Source organism: Sturnus vulgaris, chromosome Z, assembly GCF_052056855.1.
Source record: "Sturnus vulgaris isolate bStuVul1 chromosome Z, bStuVul1.hap1, whole genome shotgun sequence".
NCBI classification, from domain to species: Eukaryota; Metazoa; Chordata; class Aves; order Passeriformes; family Sturnidae; genus Sturnus; species Sturnus vulgaris.
Window position 1 is genome coordinate 82191095 of NC_142283.1, and position 25047 is coordinate 82216141.

The window sequence follows — 25047 nt, forward strand, 5'->3', positions numbered from 1 at the left end:
CCTTTCCTCAGCAAGTCATAAAGAGGCCTGGCAATTATTGAAAAATCTGGAATGTGTTTTCTCCAGAACACTAATAGTCCTGGAGCTTGTTGAAGCTCTTTCCTGGATCCAGGCATTTTAATTTGATCTAAGGAAGTTCAACTGTCAGGTGGAATACATGTCCTATCTCCTTTCCACCCAATTCCCAAGAACTTCATCTCCTGAGAAGGTTTTTTAATTTTCTCCGGTGGAATTTGTAACTCAAGGCTATTCAGATGTGTTGGGAACGATAAGGATTGGACAGGAAGTTCTCACATACGTGTCACAGAAAGATCTTTGAATGTAGAATCTGAAGAAGGAATAGAAATGACAGCAAGTTTTGATATAGAAGAACTGCTGAGCCAGCCTTACTGGGTGACTAGAAGGCAAAGAGCAAGTGAGTTGGAAGGGGATTTTTTGGCTTAGAGCAAAGGAAAAACCCTCCTCAAACAAAAGATGTTTTACCAAACAAAAGGATTTTCACAGACAAACAAGGAAGCTGATGTTGCAGGTAGAGAAGAGATCTCAGAATTTTCCACTGCAAGAAAACTGAACAACGCCTTCTAGCGTAAACTGTAACATCCTAACCTTTTGCGACTGGAAATAGCAACACGAATACTGTAATGTTAGTAGTTAGGATAGGTCATAGGTAATAGTAAAAGTATTGCTTGGTTGTCGTGCGTTAAGACGCTCTGTAATGAAAAGCGTATAACGCATCGTCACCAGAGCCGGAGGGGGCTTCGGACAAACCTACAGCTGAAAAGGCTGTGGGCTGGGCTCTTGTCACACCCGTGAATGGCTGTATCATTTGGATATAATAAACGGCGTTTTCAAGAGCTGCCCGGAGCCCCGCGTCGCTCGATTTCGGCTCTTACAATTGGCGCCCAGATTTTAAAGGGCAGAATCGGAATATTCTTCAGTAAGAGGCCTCCCTGTGAACTTGAAAGGGAAGAGGATTAGGCACGTTGAAGGAAAAGCGACCGGTGCCTGGACATCGTTGCTGCTGGACGGTACGCGGACCGGAGCTCGACGGCTTCTGCTGCAGAGGAAGACAGCAGGTGCGCACTGGGTAATCACGGGGCAGAATATATCTGCAAATCAGAGGGATGTGTATCAGCATTTTTTATCTTTAATTGAATCAAGTCTTGCCTAAGCAAGAGTTCAAACAGATTGTAACATGGACTATAACTCATGTCCCAAATGCTAACTCTGAAGAGATCTGTACTAGAGACTTCTGGGACTCTGTAGCAGTTAAATTATATAACATCTCTCACCTCAACAAAATAGCAACAGATTTACTCCCGGCTTGCCGTTTGCTTGTGGAGATCTTTGTCCCGAAACCGCTCCCCGTCCCGCATTCCACCTGAAGTCTCACCGCCGCTCCCCTCCGAGCAGTCCCTGCCAGCTTCTCCAGACGCGAGAAAGGCGGGGGAAGATAACGCCGATTGCCACTGCAGTACGAGAGACTGACGAATGTAACAATGCCCTGGAGGGAAAAGGGGACTTTAAAACAACACCAGGAACCCCTGCAAAGCAACCGGATTTGTTTCGCCAATGACCACTGCTGACTTGTGAATTGTCAGAGTGTGGAACTCAAGTTGATATCACAGGCGCTGATATCAAAGGAGCTGATGTTACTGTAATATCTCATTCTGTTTGGCCAAGAAATTGGAACTTTCTAAGTCCTTCAGGTGCCCTCGCAGACATCGGAGCGTCACGATCCGCTATTAATGCGGAGCGGGGGTCGTGATGGTTCTTTTGATCTGAAGGGTGCAAACAGGCAAAATGCAGGCGACAAAATCAGTTTATTCAACGGCAGAAAATCAGTTTATTCAACAACAGCAATGCATTTCATCAAATGCCGACAATTCAGTTACGGTAAAGGGGAGAGGTATAGGAAACAAAGTATAGGGAAAGGGGAAGGAAAGGAAGGGATGGGAAAATAGCTACCAACAGACGAGACGGGCGTCCTCGCGGGTCATCCGATAGACGAGTCTTCGTCCGTGGGGAGATCTCAGGGGTCTTCTCCAGGGGGTAGACGTGTCTTCCTCGGTGGAGAGATCTCAAAAGGTCTTTTCCAGAGGGTCACTCTTTATAGTCCTTATCCAAAGCGAGCGGCCTCTGGCCAAGAGGTGGGAAGATTTATGGACCATTGTGTGGTGCTGCAGGAGACAGGTACGGTCAAGCAGTCCTCAGTTGGTACAACGCGACCTCTGGTTGGTGCCACGACAGCACAGTCCAGTGAACACAATACACCAGCACACAGTCACGAGCATCCACCTTGGCCCGGCCGGCAAACCATTGTCGGGAGTCAGCCTGGGTGGGGGTCCTCGAGGTCTCCTTGCGACGGTCGGGAGGCAAAATCGAGGGGAACTTCGGACCGACCCTTACACCACCCCGTGACTCACGATCATCGTCAAGAGCGCCCCTTTGCAGAGTTGTAGTGAAGTCTTCAGTTGTGGCGTCTTCAGGACTCGTCCAAGTTGGTAGCATATCCCAGACAACAGAGACAGAAAAGTAGGAAAAAGATAAGGGACAGGATAAGGAAAAGGAGAAAAGGGAAAACAAAACAGATGAATTATATTCAATTTTTTGATTGCTAACAATTTCAAACAATTTGTTCAATTCTTTAATTTTTTTCAATTTTGTTTAGAAATAAATCAATTTTTTTAAAGCAAGTTTTTGATTAAACAATTCTAATTGCAATTAGAAGATAATCAATTCTAGTTAAAATATTTTATCCTATTTAAAACCTTGTGTCAATAACCCTAGGGATGTCAACAGTAACCGATCTGGATACATCTGTCACAGATGCCAATTGTGCTAACCGTTTCATTATTCTCCAAGTCACAATGTATAGAATTGCTGATAAAACAAAACCAAAATGAAAAGAACAATGGTGGGATGACACAATTTGTTCAGGACACCTCTAGCAGTAGGTGACCACCCAAAGAGAGTATCCCACCACCTGTGTTCAGCATCTGTCTTTACCCTTTCCAAAACACGATGTATTTTTTCCACATTGTGATGAACAGCTATTAGAGTTTTCTGTCCATTTTTCTTGATCTTCTCCAAAATTTCGATCAGATCTTGGTGGAGCAACAATTGCTTCACCAGAGAGAGGTTCATTCCAATTGGAGTGGGCAATAGATGGTGGATCAGTGTGTAATTTGACTGCAAAAGATGGTGAGAAGTAACTGGGGCTACATAGGAAAAATCACATCCTGAAATCCTAGTAAAGTTACAGACACAAAAGTTTGAATGATTTTTAGTATTCACTACTAAATTTTCTATGGAAACACTATCGCAAGCAGTTCTAAAGCGTGCACATCCATTTCCTACATATACCAGTACTATTTCAGAAATCTCGTTTGGATGAATTTCAAAATTGCAAACATTCTGTTCTGTATCCAAGCAAATATCTTGAGCTCTGATTGCATTACTTTCACAGATAAACCCTTGTTGTTCCCGGACAATGCAAGTTCCCAAATTGACGGTTTGCCACCTCCCACCGATTTGACGGGCCCATTCCCTATGCTCGAAAGGATAGAGAATAGCTCCATCATGGTTCAACCCTAATGCAGTGATAGGGAATATCGAATGCACTGAAGCATTACGAATTGTCAGTACAAAGGCTGTGGCTGTGTTTGCGCTGGGATCGTAGGTAAAATTTACTAAGTTCCACCAGGACTGGTATTCTTTTTCAAAATCAGTGGCACTTTCCCAGACTATTTTTCGAATTTCAGTGGGAAAAGTGCCTTCCTCACCTTCTCTTATAATTAAAGCAGCAATCGACTGCATCCACAACTGGGCCCGGATACAACTGAGAGCCAAAGAGATGTTACTTTATGTAGTACCAAGTGCATCGATTATCAATTTGTGGTCATTTACGTCCCAACTTGGTAATATGTTTGATATGATAACAACCACTGTCGGGTCCCCAAAGCTGTTAAGGCTGTTTGCAGGGGCCGTTGTAATTTGGTTACATCTCCAGCTGTGGTAGCCAATTTATTCATTAGTACTTCTGAATCGATGGTATTCAAAATTCCTAATCCTGTTCCCACAACACCGGTTATGTCTCTTGCCATTCATTTTTTTAGAAGGATTCCGTTTCCACAGCCAGGTTGTCCGTCCCTCAAAAGACGTCTGTAGAAAGGGTGAACAAGCTGGCTGAACTTCTGAGACATTATTTTGCATCAGCAATTTGATTTGTTTGAGAAACCATGCCGGATTAAACGATATTTGTTGTTGGCCAGTTTTTCTAATTACATATGGTCCAAATTGAAAAATCGTAGGGCTCAACACAACCGGTGGTTGGGTAGTAGGCGTTACAACATTAACATCAAGTTCCCCCCAGTATTTTGTATCATTTTTTCCACACATGGTTTTATAGGAAAATTGTATAGCAGTTAGATTTAGCCAACAGTCTTGAGTTTGGGTTCTACAATATAAAGTCCGGCCGTGGGGTCCTATGCCGTAACCGTATGCAGGTTTGATGAGGGATCCGGCCACTAATTTACAAGTTATTGTGACATCATCACCTTGTGTCACCGAGAAGGAGGAAAAACCTTGCTTTTGCCATCCAACACTAAGGGGGTGCTTCTTCATGTCCCTCGGTGTTCTTCTGTGAAAAGTAAACACAGCAGAGTCTGCCTCCAGGAGGCAGGAGATTAAAATGATGGAACTATCCAGTGCGTAGCGTGGACTGGAATTCTGTTAACTTCCCAATCATTTTGCTGCTGAAAAGGGGGCCACTCTGTACCTCCTTTAAACACAGCATAGGAGTCAGTGTAGATGTAAACAAGAGAGATATTCTGTACCTCAAGCTGGAAAACACTCCAAACAACTGTCAGCTCACCGGCCTGAGAGCTGCCTTCTCCCTCAGTAATAATTTGTTCACCAGCAGAAGTGGGGAGGCCTACTGGCCTGTATCTCCCCACCTTTCCCTCTCGTTTGGCAGAAGCATCAGCGAACCAAGAATTTGCTGATTGTTCAGGGGAGAAAGGAGTGGCTACTTTACTTACCAAGGCAGGTTTGTCATGGCTATTAGCCAAGCTCTCAGTTTCTTGTATTGCCAGATTTTTTACAGCTCTTTCTGTTACTGAGAAGATGTTACAGTAATGTTCTATCTGGGCATACCACTTCCCAACTGAGGATCTCTGGGCCACCCCGTCAGGGGGAGGGGTCTCAATAGTGACTGAGATGTGTTTTCTCCAGAACGCTAATAATTCTAGAGCCTGTTGGATCTCTTTCCTGGATTCAGGCAATTTAATTTGATCCAGGGAGGTTAGAGTATCAGGTGGAATACATGTCATACTTCCTTTCCACCAAATTCCCAAAAACTTTACCTCCTGAGAAGGTTTTTGAATTTTCTCTGAGGAAATTTGCAAATCAGGGTTTTCCAAATGAGAGATTATTTTTTTGTTGGGTATCCCCCACTACTTTTATTTCATCCCCTCCCACCAGAATATCATCAATGTATTGATAGACAGCTGTATTGTCAGGTTTGGGTATCTTTTCTAATTCCTGGGCTAAAGTGTGGTGGGCCGAAGTGGGGGAACGTTCAGACCCTTGGGAAAGCCCAGTGCAGGTGTACTGCTTTGGCTCAACTCCCAGAGCCTGTGGAGGAGATTGATTTGGTACATTGTTCAGAACTTGGGGAGAAGTTTGCTCGAGGGGTGCATCACTGATATAATCATATTCTATTTTAATCACAGGTTTCAAGTTGGGGCAGCAGTGTTGCCCACAATTTTTCATCAAAATTAGGTCTTTTTGAGAGTGTATTGTATTAATGTGAATAGCTTCCTTCTCCTGTGTTTCTTTTGGTGTTACACCCTAAGTTGAATTTTTGTCCCATTCTTCTTTTAAGGCAGCTTTTAACAAATTATTTTCATCTAGCAACAAATGGTTCTCATTCCTTTCTTGATATAATTCTTTTTGCAAAATTTGAACAAGATTTTGTAGAGAGTCTATAATTGTTCTTTCCTCATTTCTGCTCTCAGAGCGAGTTTCTATAGCTGCCGTAAGACAAGCTCCTAAAACCGAGCAGAGCACGGTTTTATTTTTGCCCAGTTTGAACTTTGACTCATGTTGCAAAGAACATATTCTATCAATGGTATTTTCTAGATTAAACCAATTTTTGTTGGCCCATTTTTACCCACCTTGGGACGGTCTGCCCCTATATTTAGCTAATAGAGCACAAAATGCAGCTTTATCTGTTACAGTGGAATTCTCAGTCATTTTGTGAAGGGAAAAGTAAAAACCACAACGGGGAGGTCTATCTCTTAAGTTACCACACACAACGAAACAGCTTCCCCTGTGTGCCCCCCTTCGCTTCCCTGTGCGGGTGAAGAGACCAAACTACTTGGAAGGCAGTCCTTAGTTACAAAACACCGGGTTGTCTCTTAGCTACACCAAGCAGTCAAACATCATAAAAAACAACAACAACAACAACAACAGCGTCCCGCCTTTTGCACCAGTAGATCTTTTGTGAAATTCTGACGACAGAGCCCTCGAGCGAGTGTGGGGATGCTTTACACCAAGGTGTCTGCAGTCTGCGGGAAATCAGAAAAACCCCCCTTGCTTTCTAGACAGGCTCACCCATTCAAGGTGGCCAGCTAGGTGCGGCTGGAGTAAGACTTCCTTCCCCTGCTACAGACTACAGACAACCTCGCATCCCTTCTGTCTGCCAGAAAATCCTGTCCGTGAGGCCAATTTAATGTCACGATCCTCTATTAATGCGGAGCGGGGCTCGTGATGGTTCTTTTGATCAGAAGGGTGCAAACAGGCAAAATGCAGGGGACAAAATCAGTTTATTCAACAACAGCAATGCATTTCATCAAATGCCGACAATTCAGTTACGGTAAAGGGGAGAGGTATAGGAAACAAAGTATAGGGAAAGGGGAAGGAAAGGAAGGGATGGGAAAATAGCTACCAACAGACGAGACGGGCGTCCTCGTGGGTCATCCGATAGACGAGTCTTCGTCCCTGGGGAGATCTCAGGGGTCTTCTCCAGGGGGTAGACGTGTCTTCCTCGGTGGAGAGATCTCAAAAGGTCTTTTCCAGAGGGTCGCTCTTTATAGTCCTTATCCAAAGTGAGCGGCCTCTGGCCAAGAGGTGGGAAGATTTATGGACCATTGTGTGGTGCTGCAGGAGACAGGTACGGTCAAGCAGTCCTCAGTTGGTACAACGCGACCTCTGGTTGGTGCCACGACAGCACAGTCCAGTGAACACAATACACCAGCACGCAGTCACGAGCGTCCACCTTGGCCCGGCCGGCAAACCATTGTCGGGAGTCAGCCTGGGTGGGGGTCCTCGAGGTCTCCTTGCGACGGTCGGGAGGCAAAATCGAGGGGAACTTCGGACCGACCCTTACACGGAGGTGGCACTCCTTGCTTGCAAAGTAAATCTATGATTACTGTTATAGGACCAGAAGGAAAGAAAGCATTGATTCGCCCCTATCTGGTGCAGAAACCCATCACCGTGTGGGGAAGAGATTTGCTGTGTGCCTTGTTCGATTTTCCAGCTCTTTGCTCCATTCATTATCCAGCTAGTGACCCTGTGAGTGGCAGCCAGGAGACAGGCACCTGAACACGAAACTGCGCAGAATCACCGGGAGAAAACTGACTGCCAGGAACGGATCAAGAAAAAAGATGGAGTTGTATTATTATTTGTGCAGGTGTATGGTGTTTTTAACCTTTTGTTTTTATTTTTACAAGGAAGCTTTACTCATGTAGTTGGAGTGCCTTTCCCAGAAGGTTTTGATAATGTTACTTTTGATAAATATTGGCCATATAATAATCATCACATTTTCCCCACCCCTAGCTCGAGACAACGAACTTAGATTGATAATTCTAGAGTTGATAAATCTGACCTTCAAAGAATTAGAAATTTTAGGCTCATTCACTATGGACAATTATAATTTGTTTCACTGTATAGGAAAAAATGGCTCTCATCTAAGCGTTGATCCTTATCACTCAGTTTATAGTAATATGACTTCTCGGTGTCATCAATCTAAGCTTCTTACATACGATGAACGTCACACAGATCCTTTTAACAAACTTCCTATTTGATTTCCTAAAGGAATTTGGCTCGTCTGTGGAGATAAATTTGATTAATATGAACAATTTCCTTCTCCTCTCTTTCTGTGGGTGTTTCAATCTGTCTTGATTTTTTGGCACATTCTTCTCTTAGGGCAGCTCATAACAAACGATTTTCATTCCTTTCTTCATCTAATTGTTTTTACAAAATTTCAACTAAGTTTTGTAAAGAATCTACGATTGTGTTTTCCTCGCTTCCTCGCTTAGGGCGAGTTTCTACGGCAGCTACAAGAGTGTCCTAGGGTGATGTTATGGTGTTTGTATCTCCAATCGTGTGTCCTGATTATGTTTGGTATTATGTCCTGTGCTTCCAGGACTGAGTCTGAGAGTGAAGCTTTGTTTTGTCTTGTTATCAGCCGGCTCACCTCCCCCATGGTCTATGTTTAGGAGAGGTTTTAGCTCGGTTTGTCTGCTTGCTTGCCTGCTTGCTTGCCTGCTTGCTCGCTTCTGCCTCTTTTTCTTTCCTTCGCTTTGCCCTTGCTTTTTCCTTATTAGTTAGTTCAGCTAGGCAGTCCAACTTTTTCCCTGGACTGTTTTCTCTTCCACCCCGTCCCCTCCCTCTCCTGGATACCATCTGAACCTGTTCCGGACGGGGACCTGGGAAACCCCAAGAAACACCGGGAGTCTACACTCTGTCACCGGCAGCAGCCATTCCCAAGCGCCAGAGACTGATAACTGGGCGACCACTCGCCAGAGAGACTGAGTTTGTCATCCCTTCAGAACGGTGAAAGAGTTTTTTTTGTCAGCTGGTGTTGTCTTTTTTCCCTGTGCTGGGGAGTGTCTTGCTTGTTAAATAAACAGGTTTTTTCTCCCACTCTTCTCCGAGGAAATTCTTCCCGAACCCAGTGGGGTGGGGGGGAGGAGTCGTGGGGTTTGCTGTCTGGGGGCTCCTTCTGGAGGTTTTCCCCCCAAATTTGCCCAAAACCAGGACAAATAAATTGGCGCCCAACTCGAGGCTCGAGAAAGTGGGAAAAAACCCTGTTCTAATAATAATTTGGTTCAAATTCTTTTGTGTTGGTATAGAGCAGTTATTGGCTATGTTGTTGGAATTCATGTCTTTTGGGGTGGAGGCCTGCATGGGTTTTTGGTCCCTAGGGTTTTTTGAAGTCTTAATACCTTTGTGGTCCCTGGGTTTATTTGCTTATCCAGAAATAGCTCCGGTATTGTCCCTAATGCGTAATTTCTGTAGCAGAGGGGCATTGACCAAAATATCCATCGGGCTGGGCTTGGTTTTAATGGCCTGCAGGAGATTTATAAAGGTGCTGGAATCTGTTCCAGGAATGTATGGTTCTTGGTTGTGGTTGTGCACTCAGTTTGTTAGAGGAGAAGCAGGGGATGAGGCTTTTCAGCCTTTGTTCTCCTTCTTCTCCTCTGAATTTGATACATCCTTATTAGAGAATGTTCAGTTCCCCCTGAGTGTTAAAGAGACCATCTTTCTGGTGTTTAATATAGTAAGCTTTCTCTATACAGTCTGCAGTTTCTCTAGAATGAGAGCTGAGATTTCTAGAGGGGCTGAGACCCCTGACCCCAGAGTAGAGCCAGGCGTGAGGAATCCTGAATGGTGTGGGAAATGGGAGGATATGGGCCAAATCTTAAAGGAATTTTCTGACCCTACATCCTGGGATTTTCCATGTGAACAAATTCAGAACCCAGCTGAGGTGGCAAAGTACCTGAAAGAGAAGTGCCATGGTAATTCTAAGGAGAAGATCATTGCAGTGAGCTGGGCCCTGGCATATGCTTACCGTACCCTGCTAGATACTGTAGGGCAGCAGACAGAGGAAGGGGGACAGGCAGATAAATCAGCCACTATCCCAGTCACTCAGGCTGCAGCCAACACCCCAGGCTCGAGGCCAACAACTACACCAGACAGTGAGCCTAAGCCAGCAGCTAAACCTGTCAGTAAGCCTCAACCAATGGCTGTTGCTACCAGCACGAGAAGTGGAAAGTGCACAGACAAGACTGATCGACCAGTGGATGACGATGATGATGATGATGCAGGAGAAGGACCCTCGACGCCTCCTGACATAAAACCAGGAGTCAAAGCAACTGGTAAAAGATCAGAGGCCAATATTGAGTCTTTTTCCCTAAAGGACCTCCGTGGCCTAAGAAAGGATTACACCCGACGACCTGATGAGTCTATAATTAGTTGGTTGGTCCGTCTTTGGGATGCTGCAGGCGAGGCTACAATTCTGGACGGCACTGAAGCCAGGCATTTGGGATCCCTGTCACATGATCCTGTCATCGACCAAGGAATGATGAGAGGGCCTAACCCTCACAGCCTCTGGGCACGGGTCCTGGACAGTGTAGCACAAAGATACCTGTGTGCAGATGATCTTTATATGCAGCAGACCCACTGGAAGACGATAGAACAAGGGATCCAACGCCTGAGAGAAATGGCAGTGGCAGAGATTATCTTCTCAGATGACATAACAACTAGGAATCCGGACTTGGTACCATGTACATCTGTGATGTGGCGAAAACTTGTACGACTTGGGCCCCATGAATACGCTTCTGCTTTAGCAATAATGAAGCGGGACGAGAGGGATGAGACCGTGCTTGATATGGCAAAGAAGCTCCGAGCATATGCAGATGCTGTGCATGGCCCAACACATGCCAGAATTGCAGCTGTGGAAACACGTCTGCAGAAATTAGAAGACAAGATAGAGGAGAATCATAAAAGACTCAGGGAGGAGATTAAAGAGGACCTTCTCCAAATCTCAGCAGTACAAATTAGAGGCCCTGGTATCCAACGCAGACGTTCCCCTGATGGGGAGAGGAGGTACACCCCACGAGCTGAGCTGTGGTTCTTCCTACGTGATTGCGGAGAAAACATGAGGAGATGGGATGGAAAATCTACTGCTGCTCTGGCACAACGGGTGCGTGAATTGAAGGAAGGCAAGACCCAAAGAGGAAGTTCCACCAAAAGGAGAGCAGCTCCAGTTGCCCGTAGCCAAGCTGCCAGGTATGATGATGATGATATATCTGATCCCCTTGAAGGAACCTCTAAGACATATGCCCAAGGAAAGAAGGATAAACAGGCTTAGAGGGGCCCTGCCTCTAGCCAGGGAGAGGCGAGGGAAAATCGTGTCTTCTGGACTGCGTGGATTCGTTGGCCTGGCACATCGGAACCACAAAAGTATAAAGCTTTGGTTGATACTGGTGCCCAATGCACATTAGTCCCATCAAGATATGTGGGGGCAGAATCTGTTTCTATTGCTGGTGTGACAGGTGGATCACAGGACTTTACCTTGGTGGAAGCTGATGTGAGCTTGACTGGACATGAATGGAAAAAACATCCTATTGTGACTGGCCCAGAGGCCCCATGCATTTTGGGCATAGATTACCTCCGAAGGGGGTATTTTAAAGATCCAAAAGGATTCAGGTGGGCATTTGGGATAGCAGCTGTGGTGACAGAGGGCATCCAGCAATTGAACACCTTGTCTGGACTGTCTGAGAATCCAAGTACTGTAGGACTTCTGAAAGGAGAAGAGCAAAAGGTACCAATTGCCACTTCCATAGTGCATCGCCGACAATACAGAACAACTCGAGATGCTGTGGTTCCCATCCATAAAATGATCCGTGAGCTGGAGAGCCAAGGGGTGGTCAGCAAAACCCACTCACCCTTCAACAGCCCCATCTGGCCTGTGCGTAAATCTGAAGGAGAATGGAGATTGACCGTAGACTATCGTGCATTGAATGAGGTGACTCCACCGCTGAGCGCTGCCGTGCCGGACATGCTGGAACTGCAGTACGAGCTGGAGTCCAAGGCAGCAAAGTGGTACGCCACTATCGATATCGCCAATGCATTTTTCTCCATTCCTCTGGCAGCAGAGTGCAGGCCTCAGTTCGCTTTCACATGGAGGGGAGTGCAGTACACCTGGAATCGACTGCCCCAGGGGTGGAAGCACAGTCCTACTATCTGCCATGGACTGATCCAGACTACACTAGAAAAAGGTGAGGCTCCAGAACATTTACAATATATTAATGATATCATTGCGTGGGGGAACACAGCAGCAGAAGTGTTCAAGAAAGGAGAGAGAATCATCCAAATCCTCCTGGAAGCCGGCTTCGCCATCAAGAAGAGTAAAGTTAAGGGACCTGCTCGAGAGATCCAGTTCCTGGGAGTGAAGTGGCAAGATGGACGACGTCAGATTCCTACTGATGTCATCAACAAAATCACAGCTATGTCCCCACCAACCAACAAGAAGGAGACACAAGCTTTCTTAGGCGCCATAGGTTTTTGGAGGATGCACATTCCTGAGTACAGTCAGATCGTGAGCCCTCTTTACCTGGTCACCCGCAAGAAGAACGATTTCCATTGGGGCCCTGAGCAGCAACAAGCTTTTGCCCAGATAAAGCAGGAAATTGCTCATGCAGTAGCCCTTGGCCCAGTCAGGACGGGACCAGATGTGAAGAACGTGCTCTACTCTGCAGCCGGGAACCATGGTCTGTCCTGGAGCCTGTGGCAGAAGGTGCCTGGTGAGACTCGAGGCCGACCATTAGGATTTTGGAGCCGGAGCTACAGAGGGTCTGAAGCTAACTACACCCCAACAGAGAAGGAGATCTTGGCCGCCTACGAAGGGGTCCAAGCAGCCTCAGAGGTGGTTGGCACAGAAGCACAACTCCTTCTGGCACCCCGACTACCAGTGCTGGGGTGGATGTTCAGAGGAAAGGTTCCCTCAACCCACCATGCCACCAGTGCTACATGGAGCAAGTGGATTGCCCTCATTACACAGCGCACCCAGATTGGAAAACTGAATCGCCCTGGGATTTTGGAAGTAATTACAAATTGGCCTGAAGGTGAAAGTTTTGGTGTCACAGATGAGGAACAAGAACCAGTGACACGGGCTGAAGAAGCCCCACCATATAACCAACTGCCAGCAGAGGAAACACGCTATGCTCTATTCACCGACGGTTCCTGTCGCATTGTGGGGATGAATCGGAGGTGGAAAGCAGCCGTATGGAGCCCCACGCGACGGGTAGCAGAGGCCACTGAAGGAGAGGGTGGATCCAGTCAACTTGCTGAACTCAAAGCGGTTCAACTGGCCTTAGACATTGCAGGAAGAGAGAAGTGGCCAAAGCTTTACCTTTATACCGATTCATGGATGGTAGCCAATGCTCTGTGGGGATGGTTGGAGAGATGGAAAGAGGCTAACTGGCAGCGTAGAGGAAAACCAATTTGGGCTGCTGAAGAGTGGAAAGATATCGCTACCCGGTTAGAGAAATTACCTGTGAAGGTTCGCCATGTAGATGCCCATGTTCCCAGAAGTAGGGCTAATGAAGAGCAGAAAAACAATCAGCAGGTAGATCAGGCTGCAAAGATAGGGGTGTCGAAGATAGACCTTGATTGGGAACACAAGGGAGAGTTGTTCCTGGCTCGATGGGCCCATGATGCCTCAGGTCATCAGGGCAGAGATGCCACATATAAGTGGGCACGAGACCGAGGGGTGGATCTAACCATGGACAGTATTTCTCAAGTTATCCATGACTGTGAGACATGCGCTGCCATCAAGCAAGCCAAGCGGATGAAGCCCCTCTGGTATGGGGGGCGGTGGTCCAAGTACAAATATGGAGAGGCCTGGCAGATTGACTACATCACACTGCCCCAGACACGCCAAGGCAAGCGCTATGTACTGACCATGGTGGAAGCCACCACTGGATGGTTGGAGACCTACCCTGTGTCTCACGCTACAGCCCGTAACACCATCCTGGGCCTTGAAAAGCAGGTCCTTTGGAGGCATGGCACCCCTGAGAGGATTGAGTCAGACAATGGGACTCATTTCAAGAATAGCCTTATCAACACTTGGGCTAGGGAACATGGCATTGAGTGGGTGTACCATATCCCCTACCATGCACCAGCTGCAGGGAAAGTGGAAAGGTACAATGGACTGTTAAAAACCACCTTGAGAGCATTGGGTGGGGGATCATTCAAAAACTGGGAGCAGCATTTAGCAAAGGCCACTTGGTTAGTTAACACCCGGGGTTCCACCAACCGAGCGGGCCCTGCCCAGTCTGAGTCCCTGAATATAGTAGATGGAGACAAAGTCCCAGTGGCACATATCAGAGGTTTGTTAGGGAAGGCAGTTTGGATCAATTCTGCCCCGAGTACAGACAAACCCATTCGTGGGATTGTCTTTGCTCAAGGACCAGGTTGTACATGGTGGGTAATGCAGAGAGATGGAACAACACGATGTGTGCCTCAGGGAGATCTGATTGTGGGGTGAGGCAGCATGAGACAGAAGGAAATATGTAAGTGTCAAAGGTCTGAGCAAGTGAGATAGAAGGAAATGTGTAAGTGTCGAAGGTTTGAGCAAGTGAGATGGAAGAAAATGTGTCCGAGTAAGTGAAAGATGGAAATTTCTACTTGCTGAAGTTTTTACATGCTGTTTAGTATGTTCACGATATGGAGATAAGGGGTGGAATGTCCTAGGGTGATGTTATGGTGTTTGTATCTCCAATCGTGTGTCCTGATTATGTTTGGTATTATGTCCTGTGCTTCCAGGACTGAGTCTGAGAGTGAAGCTTTGTTTTGTCTTGTTATCAGCCGGCTCACCTCCCCCATGGTCTATGTTTAGGAGAGGTTTTAGCTCGGTTTGTCTGCTTGCTTGCCTGCTTGCTTGCCTGCTTGCTTGCCTGCTTGCTCGCTTCTGCCTCTTTTTCTTTCCTTCGCTTTGCCCTTGCTTTTTCCTTATTAGTTAGTTCAGCTAGGCAGTCCAACTTTTTCCCTGGACTGTTTTCTCTTCCACCCCGTCCCCTCCCTCTCCTGGATACCATCTGAACCTGTTCCGGACGGGGACCTGGGAAACCCCAAGAAACACCGGGAGTCTACACTCTGTCACCGGCAGCAGTCATCCCCAGCGCCAGAGACTGATAACTGAGCGACCACTCTCCAGAGAGACTGAGTTTGTCATCCCTTCAGAACGGTGAAAGAGTTTTTTTTGTCAGCTGGTGTTGTCTTTTTTCCCTGTGCTGGGGAGTGTCTTGCTTGTTAAATAAACAGGTTTTTTCTCCCACTCTTCTCCGAGGAAATTCTTCCCGAACCCAGTGGGGTGGGGGGGAGGAGTCGTGGGGTTTGCTGTCTGGGGGCTCCTTCTGGAGGTTTTCCCCCCAAATTTGCCCAAAACCAGGACAAAGAGAAGCTCCCAAAACCGAGCAGAGTACGGTTATCTTGTTGCCCCGTCTGAACTTTGACTCATGTTGCAAAGAACATATTCTATCAATGGTATTTTCTAGATTAAACCAATTTTTGTTGGCCCATTTTTACCCACCTTGGGACGGTCTGCCCCTATATTTAGCTAATAGAGCACAAAATGCAGCTTTATCTGTTACAGTGGAATTCTCAGTCATTTTGTGAAGGGAAAAGTAAAAACCACAACGGGGAGGTCTATCTCTTAAGTTACCACACACAACGAAACAGCTTCCCCTGTGTGCCCCCCTTCGCTTCCCTGTGCGGGTGAAGAGACCAAACTACTTGGAAGGCAGTCCTTAGTTACAAAACACCGGGTTGTCTCTTAGCTACACCAAGCAGTCAAACATCATAAAAAACAACAACAACAGCGTCCCGCCTTTTGCACCAGTAGATCTTTTGTGAAATTCTGACGACAGAGCCCTCGAGCGAGTGTGGGGATGCTTTACACCAAGGTGTCTGCAGTCTGCGGGAAATCAGAATTACCCCCCTTGCTTTCTAGACAGGCTCACCCATTCAAGGTGGCCAGCTAGGTGCGGCTGGAGTAAGACTTCCTTCCCCTGCTACAGACTACAGACAACCTCGCATCCCTTCTGTCTGCCAGAAAATCCTGTCCGTGACACCAATTTACCCTCACGATCCGCTTGATACGGGGCGGGGCTCGTGATGGTTCTTTTGATCTCAAAGGTGCAAACAGGCAAATGGCAGGGGACAAAATGAGTTTTTTCACAGCAATGCATTTTTTTTAGATGGCAACAACTCAGTTGCGATCGAGTAGAGAGATATAAGAAACAAAGTACAGAGAGAAAAAGAGAGAGGGAAGGGAAAATAGCTACCAGCAGAGGAGACGGACGTCCTCGTGGTCCTCGGCCAATAGACGGGTCTTCATCCGTGGGGAGTGTAACGAGTTTCTGGAAACCTCCGGGTGCCTTTAAGGGCTCCTACGCTGTTGGGCTTGTTCTCCTTTTTAAAAAAGCGAAGCAGCTAACGGTTGCTGTAAAGTTATTTCTTGTAGAACTGCATCAGTCTCAAAGGCAAAAACAGAGCAAAGCAAAGGCATTAAAGCAATGGCATAAAGCCACGGCATGAAGCCCCGGCTCTCCCCGAGGCGTGTTCTTTTATAGAAACTTCCAAGCAAGCTAAGACACAAACTCGGACCGCTACTCCTTAACCTATTAGAATTGTAGTTTTTTAGCACGCTAGGCTACGTATAAACTACGCACGTGGCCTATCTTGTTTTAACTGAAAAATGTAAGCAATATTCTTGACTATTGTATCTGAAGCTAGGTTCTTGGAGCCCTTAAGGAAACACTAGCATGTTTTTTAACCTTCACTAGAGCATGTGCTACTTCTCAGGCATCTAAGATCTTTTACTCTCTAAAAGCACTTAAAACTTATTTTATTTACTTACTTATTTACTCGCTCCATCTATTCATTTACTCATCCCATTTACTCACTTTACTCATTCCAATGAGCCTTTTGTCCCTTTTATTGTATCCTGGCTTACCTTTCATAGAAATTTGCCCATCTAGAATTAAAGATGCCTCAATTGTTTTAATAATTACCTTACCTTTAGCTGTTTCTTTTGCCTTTCTGTCCATGTCTTGAGTTTGAGTTGCTAATTTGAATAAACTTATTTTTCTTGTTGTGAGACAGAACCAGGAGTAAGAGAGCAAGGCAGGCCTAAAACTTGAGAGAGTATAAAAGAAAATTTATTAACTACACAAACAAAAAGAGAGGAAAAAAAAATTTTTTTCAGAATAAGAGTTTTTAGATCACTCCTTCCCTCCCTCTCCCAATCTTCACAACAACAAAACAAACATATAACAAATACTTCGGTCAGTGCCCAATTTAGTCTTTCTCAGTTCACTTCTGGAGAAAGAAGCTTCTTCTTGTGGAAGTTGTAGGGATTTTTCCCACAAGAAGGAAAAAACCAGTTCTCTTGTGGTTTTATCTTTCACGATTTGCATCCGCCCGGGAACCTGCAACCGTGACGCTCCTCCCAACTCTACAACCGTCCCAAAGTTGTAGATGTGGGCCATGTCTGTCTCATGGGGTATTACTTTTAAGAATGAAATGTTTGACAGCAAAGATTCTCTTTGTCTCCTTTTTCTCTGCTCAGGCTTCATCTTCAGAAAACCAAAATCCCCTTCTTTTCTCAGGACAGAAATTCTCAACACAGGTGCTTTTTAGTCAAATCATCTATTAAATGGAACATTTCCATCCCCCCATGTCTCTTTCCATGGTTTATAGGAATATTCAGTACATCAGTTCATTCCTACGATTTCACAAAAAGATTTTCAGCCATTTCAGCATCTTCTCATTCTCTTTCCATCTTAAAAACTTAGCTCTTACATCACTGACTTCAGAAATCTTCTTATTCCCTTTCATATTCAAAGGAAAGGCTGGAGGCTTTGCAAATCTTATCTGAGCACTAAAGAGTTAAAGTTTAACACAACTACTAAAGTTGGGCCAGGCTCAGGCCGTGCTGGGGGGGGGCAGCTGAGGTGTCAATCAGCCTTTCTGGGGCTGGGCTGCAGCCCCACACTGCTCATGGCCACCCGGGCAGGCCCGGCCCGTCCGGCGGCAGCAAGAGTCAGCCTCCCCCCACGCCAGAGCCGCAGGCTCGTGGAGGAGGAAGCCGTGAAGGTCTTATCACACAACTTTTTCTCCCCCTGGCCATCGGGTCCCCCTCGTTGGCAAACGGGGCCCAAGCGGCCTCCCGAGCCTCCCCCCCCCCGCATGGGGGAGAGGGAAGCTCGGGTTGGTGTTACCTGCTCAGCCGCCGGAAGACAAAGAGGGTCAGTTCCGGATTACCTTCCTCAAAATGTGTGTTCACGGAGCGAACTAACTTTCTCTAATTGGCTGTTGCAGGTATCCCAACCCCCACAGAGGAAATTCCCTTAGGAAGAATCTCTTCTGAGTTTCTTCTTCCTAAGTCAACCTATCACAGTCCACCAGCTCATTTCCTTTTTCCAATTCAGAGCTCACTTTTTGGTGTATACATGTTGTTTTTTTCCTTCAGCTAGCTCTAAGGCCTGGGTTAAGGTGATTATTTCAGCCTTCCGTGCAGAGGTATTTGTTGGCAATGGTCCGGACTCTATCACCTCGCTATTGTGGTAACTGCATACCTAGCATGTCTTTTTCCACTGATGCTGTAGCTGCTCCCATCGGTGAACCAGGTCTCAGCGTCCCCGAGAGCGTTGTCCTTCAGATCCGGGCGACTGGAGTAAGCGGCTTCAGTGGTCTCCAGGCAGTCACGGATCACTGGTTCTCCCATACTCCTGCTGAGGAAAGAAGCTGCATTGACGGTGTTAGTTACCACAATTTCAACATCATGTTATTCTGTTAGTATGGCCTGGTACTTTAGAAATTTTTGTGGGGAAAGCCAACGTCTTCCTTTCACCTCTGGGACTGCAGACGCCGTGTGGGATACTGCCACGGTCATCTTCTGGCCTAGGGTGAATTTGCGTGCCTCTCGGATGTTCAGTGCTACCGCTGCAACAGCTCTCAGGCACCCTGGCCACCCCTTGGCTGCCGCGTCCAGCTGTTTGGAGAGGTAGGCGACTGCCCTCCGGTATGGGCCCGGGTCTTGCGCTGGTATTCCCAGAGCAATCCCCTGCTTTTCGTGAAAAAACAGAAAGAGCTGTTTACTCACATCTCGAAGTCCCAGGGCCGGAGCTGACATGAGAGCCCTCTTTAGTTGGTCAAAGGCTCGTGTTGCTTCTTTCATCCACTGGAGATCTCTGCTTCCTTTTGTAATCAAGGTATATAGGAGTTTGACTAACAGCCCATAATTGTAAATCCACAGTCTGCACCACCCTGTCATGCCCAAGAAGGTTCTCAGTTCTTTCACCGCTTGGGGTGTTGCGGTCTGGCGTATTGTTTCCTTGCGATCCCGTCCCAAGGTTCTTTGTCCAGCACTAATCTCATAGCTCAAATAGACAACTGTTCATGTCACCATCTGGGCTTTCTTCTGGGATACCCCTGTAGACCCCAAAAAATTTAGGAGGCTTACCGTCCACTCCATACATGCTTCTTGAGTTTCAGTAGCTATCAGGAGGTCGTCCACATACTGTAGCAGCTGTCCCTCTTCTGATGGAGCTTCCCAGGATTCTAGATCTTTTACCAGCTGTTCTCCAAATATGGTAGGGGAGTTCTTGAGCCCCTGGGGTAGTACGCACCACGTGAGCCGAGTTTTACGTCCAGTTTTGGGATTTTCCCATTCAAATGCAAAAATTTTCTGGCTGGTTTCATGGAGAGAAAGGTAAAAGAAAGCATCCTTTAAATCTAAAAAAGTAAACCGGGTTAGTTTGGATGTTAAACGAGTTAACAAGGTGTAGGGGTTGGCTACCGCCGGTAACAGCTCGCAAATCTTGTACTAACCTGTACGATCCATCGGGCTTTTTTACAGACAAAATAGGAGTATTAAAATCAGATTGACATTTTTTAGTAGTCCTATTTGCAAAAAGTTCTTAATTACTGGACCAATCCCTTCCCTACTTTCCTTTTTTAAGGGGTATTGTCTAATTTTAACCGGTTGTTTTCCTTCTTTAAGCCAGATTTGTACAGGCAGAGCATTCTTTGCTCTCGCCGGTATATTGGAGGCCCACACCCCAGGGAGCAGCTGATCTATTATTTTCTTAATAATTTCTTCTTTGTTTTCAGCCGCAATATCTTTGGTTATTAGCATTAAATTTAACAGTCCCACGTATTGCCGATCATTTACCTCCAAACTAATTTCCCCAGTTTTGAATATTATTTTTGCTTTTAATAGTTCCAATAGATTCTTACCCAAAAGCGCTAATGGAGCATAGGGCGCACGTAAAAACCTGTGAATTCCCCATTGTTTCCCAAACTTATATTTCAATGGGCTACAAAAATAAGCCCTTTCAGATTGGCCAGTTGCCCCCTTTACCGTGACATAATCATCTGTTATTGGTATTAAGGCTTTATTTAACATTGAATATGTTGCTCCCGTGTTTATCAAAAGTTTTTTTTTCTTTGTTCCCTACTTTTATTGTATCCGGAGGGTCTCCTAGGGTAAGATCCTCTGCTCCGTTCCTCTTTTCAATCTCCTCTTCTTTGATCATCAGCTTTTCTTCCTTCTGGATACCGAAGTTGAAATAGAAATTGCTTTGACTAGAGCAGGGGATGGAACATATGCCGGAGTCGGGATAGAAGAAGAAATCTCAGGAGGCGGAATGGGACCGGAGCGGGGGATGGGACATAGAAATTTCAGGAGGTGGAATGAGGGAATAGGAGCTGAAGCAACTCTAGCTGGCTTTTTTTTTTTCAGAAGTAGAAGGTAAAGCGGGAGTTGAGGTTAATAACCGTCTTAAATTTGCTTCCCCTCTCACCCCCCTTTGCCTTTTAGCGGGTGGTTCAAACAAATTCCCCGGTTCTTATTCCAGAGGGTTAGCTGGATACACCTTATCAGGGTGTGCGCAGCGTCGGATTACGGAGCACGTACTGCAACATTATTTTAATTTAGCCTCGTTGTCTTTTTCTAAGACCGATACCAAGGGGTCAGAGGGGGCCCTGGGTCCACAATCTTTCTGTCACTCAGGGTGATTCAGGAGAGAAAAAACCAAAAAAACCCCCAAACGCTCAGCGTAAGTTGCCTCCTCCCATTTCCGTGTCTCAAAAATAACATAAGCCGTAACAAAGTTTCATTATGTAAATGTCCAGCTGAGGGCCACCTGGCTCCCCCCTCAAGTTATAAAGCGGCCACCATTGTGTACAAAACTTTTCAAGGGTCTTTTGGTTCTCTGAGCCTCCGTGCCCCGCTAGCTCCTTCCCATGTGCCAAAACGCACCCCAAAGGACTGGTTTTAGGGATCTCTTTACTCTGGTTAGTTCCCGTCATCCCTCCTTAACAAAACCGGTACCTCTGCTTTAATTCTTATTATCTTGTCCTTTGCTTCTTGTCCTGCTTTTCACTCAGCAAGACAAGATCCTTGCAATCCTTTCCTAGACTTTTTCTTACAGCCCACAGCTCGGGTACTAAATGTAACTTTCCACTTACCAGCTCGATCAAGGAACTGTTGTTTACATTTACTGTGCTGGTTAGCAGAAGAACGATAGTAATAGCACCCAGGCACGAGGCCAACCTCTAGATGCACCAAAAACTGCAGGAAAATTCTTACAAATACAAGCTATTTCATTCACTCTTTCTTAACTCTCTAAATTTTCCACAGCTCCCAATCCAAAGCCACAAGTCCTCCAGCAGATGTCCGATATAAACTTTTAAAATATGTTCTCTTATTCCTCCTGTCTGTCCACTAGTTCACTGAATTCACAAACTCCCGTGGGTCAAGCCCAAACCACTGAGGTAAAGGAATTGCTTCTATTCATCCGGTTAGATTGGATCCTTAAACTGACGCTGCTCTTATTCTGATTTCAACAATCTGCAAACACAGCCTCTGTACTTAAAATCATATTCATGCCTCATTTCCTAATAAACTCTTTCACTCGGGCTGCGCTTCCCTTATAACTTTTTGCACAAGTCAAAAGGCAGTATTGCCTCAGAAATACAGTTAGAGTGAATATACTGTCTTTGGTAACCACAACGCACGCACCACGGTAACAGCAGGGAGGGAGTTTTTAAGAGTTTCACGCACCCCACTCGCCTCGTTTTTCCCCGGCCGTTTCAGTCGCCCGAGAACTGAACCGCGGGTCCAAACTCCCACTCGCTTCCTGCTAAAAGCACATCTCAAACGAGCTCTCTTTCCCACTCGCTCTCACGATCAGGACACACTCACACGGTTCAAGAACCGTACGCCAGGATTTTGCCTTTACGAGCGCTAGCCCCGCAACGCTAGGGAACAAAGCCCTCTACGGCACAACGAATGGCAAAATCTACTGCCGGACAGAATCGGAGATAGATAAGGATTTGACCGATGTGTCCCAAACCGAGCTGCAGGAGCTATTGGTCAGAGAGCTGAGCAACCTGAACTTTCAAGCCATCGCAAGCGCTTGCCTGTGAACATTTATAACGGTATTTAAGGCGCAGTCAGAACAAGAAAGTGCTTTTTATCACTCGGATCATAGAGTCCCGCGTCTCGGTCTCGGGCACGGCCTCCGTCAAGATGACGGGAGGGATTTTTGTTTCACGGGGAAAAGGGCTACCATTTGGGCCCGGCGCTCCGCGCACGAGACCGAGATTCCGCCCGCTAAAATTTCAAACCGATCGGGATTTCTCTCTGACTCGTTTAGCCACCGTTTAGAACCCTCGATGACTTTGGAGCGACAAACGACTCCCCCAACCTCATATTAGCAAACCGGGAGGATGAGTTTAGTTTCACGGGGAAAAGGCCCACAGTCGCCATTTACGGCTTTGCTTCCGCTTGCTAAAATTCTGAAGGAATCGGGATTTCTCCCACGCCCGAGCCACCGTCACTTACGAGCCTTGCTGCCTTTGGAACGCGAAACAACTCTTCCCAACTGAAGGCTGGGGAACTGGGGGTGAGTTTTGCTTCACAGAGAATTTTCATTTTTACTGTTTCTATTTATAATATAGATAACCCTAAATGGAGGTGTCTGTGAGACTTAGGCCATTCATCTCATTCCTTTCTAGTCCCAACTGCTTAGTCACATTTGCTGCATTGCTTAGCAATTGCTAAGGGGCAATTATGCAGCTTAATAAATTACCTGAGTTATTTAGCTATGCTGATGAAACACAAAGTTTTATTTCTGACCTGATTTCTGCCCTTTTTCTCAAAGCAGTTGTTGCCCAAAGGAAAGTGCTTTCATTTCCCTGAAAACTTTTCTTTTATATTGAGAAAAGACTCACCTTTTTCTCCTTGAATTTCCTCCTCTTGAATTTAAGTCAGGAGAGCCAAACAGCTGCAGCTCTTCTGAGGCCTTTTATCCCTGGTGGGATTTGCTCCTCCTCTTCCTGGGCGGGCCAGGAGGGGCCCAATCAGGGGTATATTAACCCCAGGTTTTGCTGAGGGCCTTCATTCCCTCTCAGGGATCAGCTAGGATAAGGGCTCTCCTGCCACTTCTGTGAAGAGGCTGTTTTTCCTTATCTCAGCTTGTTTTCAGGAAATGCTTTTAGGTATCTAAAGCAGCAAAGGCTTTGAAGATTTAGTGAAGAAAACAGCATCAAAAACAGTGAGTATTTGCATCAATGATTTTGGGTTGTGTGTTCAGAGGTGGTAAGGAGCTTTCGGTTTTGTTTTTTTAGGAGGAACACAACTTCCGGAAATTCCAGGTAGCGTCCGGTACCGCACTTGAGATTTTTTCGGCGTATCCGTAGGGTTACGAAAGGCACGTGCCTCGCGTCAAAGATCACGCTTGAGACCGAGGCTTCGGACGAGCGAGTTAAGAACCGTGTCCAGGAGAGGGAAGGGGAGCAGCGTATCAGGTCAGGAGTTAACGTAGAGCATCCGATCCGATGTCTTTCGCCATTTTTTAAAAGCCGTGCGGACAGCTCTGCGCCGCAAGGGTCCATTACGACAGATGGGGATTCGAAGAACGCAAAGCTCGAGGAAGGATTGCCGGGCATCGTCTCCGTCGTTCTGGGAACGAACGCTCCTTCCACCGTTTTTTCCGGTCTCACTCGCTCGCCGTCATTTTACCCTCGGCCATCTCATTTTGCGTAGTCCCTCGGTCCTCGGGACCACTGTAGCCGACCGCAGGAACATCCCAGAGGGCGGGGGGGCCTTCCTTCACGGCGGACCCGGATTCTCATCCCCGGACTTCGGAGAGATAAGCGGAGGGCTGCGAACACACAGGGGGTGGGAGCGAGGTGATGGGTGTGGACTTTTTAGGGGGGATCTCGGAGGCAGATTTGCAGATGGGGACGTCCAGGAAGCGGCCCCTCAGGCCCCATAAAGACGATCCGTTTGATCGCAGCGCAGAGGCACGCAGGGCAGAGCGGTCTCCGTGGGTGTTGCGTCGCTTGTCTCTCGTGCTTTTCGTGTCTTTTGTCTGTCTTATGTCGCACCTGTTTTTCTCTAGCCCTTTGAGGGGCATCCCGGAATCCCCGGGGTCCCTCTTAACCTCTCCGATCTCTATATTCATCGGCCAGGTGCCAGCGCCTTTTAATTTTCGGCCGGGGAGCTCAGATATCAGAATCTCATCTCTCAATAGTAGCATCCGGTCTGTCTTTTCAGGTCTTGTTCTGAGCTGTATTCACAGCCCTAGCCCTCATCGATCCATTACAAGGGATTAGGACTTTGAAGAACAGGACCACAGGGGGAGCATCGTGACCCCAGGATTCTCAGGCATCCATCTTTGCTCTTTTTGCGATAAATCATCGTGCTAGCATCTTCTTCCAGGCTCGTCGGCTGGCTCTCGGTCTCCTCTCGGTCATCTTCTTTTGCATCCTCTCGGTCCTCGGGGTCATTCTTCCCCCCGAGTGTCTTTTCCTCCCCGTGTAGTCCCCTCGTTCGTCCCGTCCCGTGTCACGGGTGCCTGCACATATTCGGCCCGGAGCCGCTCTGCCCTGCCGCCTAGTTCGGGCATAGATCCCGGAGGACGAGTCCCGGGGAGTCGCAATTTGAGATGCGGGGTGTAGTTGTGCTCTAGGTGATATCTGCAGAGCGAGCCAGGATGTGTAGGGGTCTTAATGTCTCCTGCAGGGCTCTGACTTTTGTCCTTACTTCCTTTCAGATGCAGATGGATTAAATCGGAGTCAGAGGGCCCATCCTCTGGGAGGGGGCTCCCCCTGGAGGTCAGTCACTGTATTTGCAGTGGAAGCATAAAAGGTGACTGTGTTACAGTATTGTTCTTAGTG

General features: G+C 46.8%; 1 long non-coding RNA gene across 1 annotated transcript; it reads right to left on the reverse strand.

Annotated features, from left to right (window-relative positions):
* Positions 1-1804: 1804 nt before the first annotated feature.
* Positions 1805-23512, reverse strand: LOC148219985 (uncharacterized). The gene is made up of 5 exons (XR_015799407.1): positions 23098-23512; positions 19322-19550; positions 16874-16992; positions 16140-16330; positions 1805-7644 (listed from the first exon to the last, which is right to left on the reverse strand). It is a non-coding gene; the product is annotated as an uncharacterized LOC148219985 (long non-coding RNA).
* Between the last annotated feature and the right edge of the window lie 1535 nt (positions 23513-25047).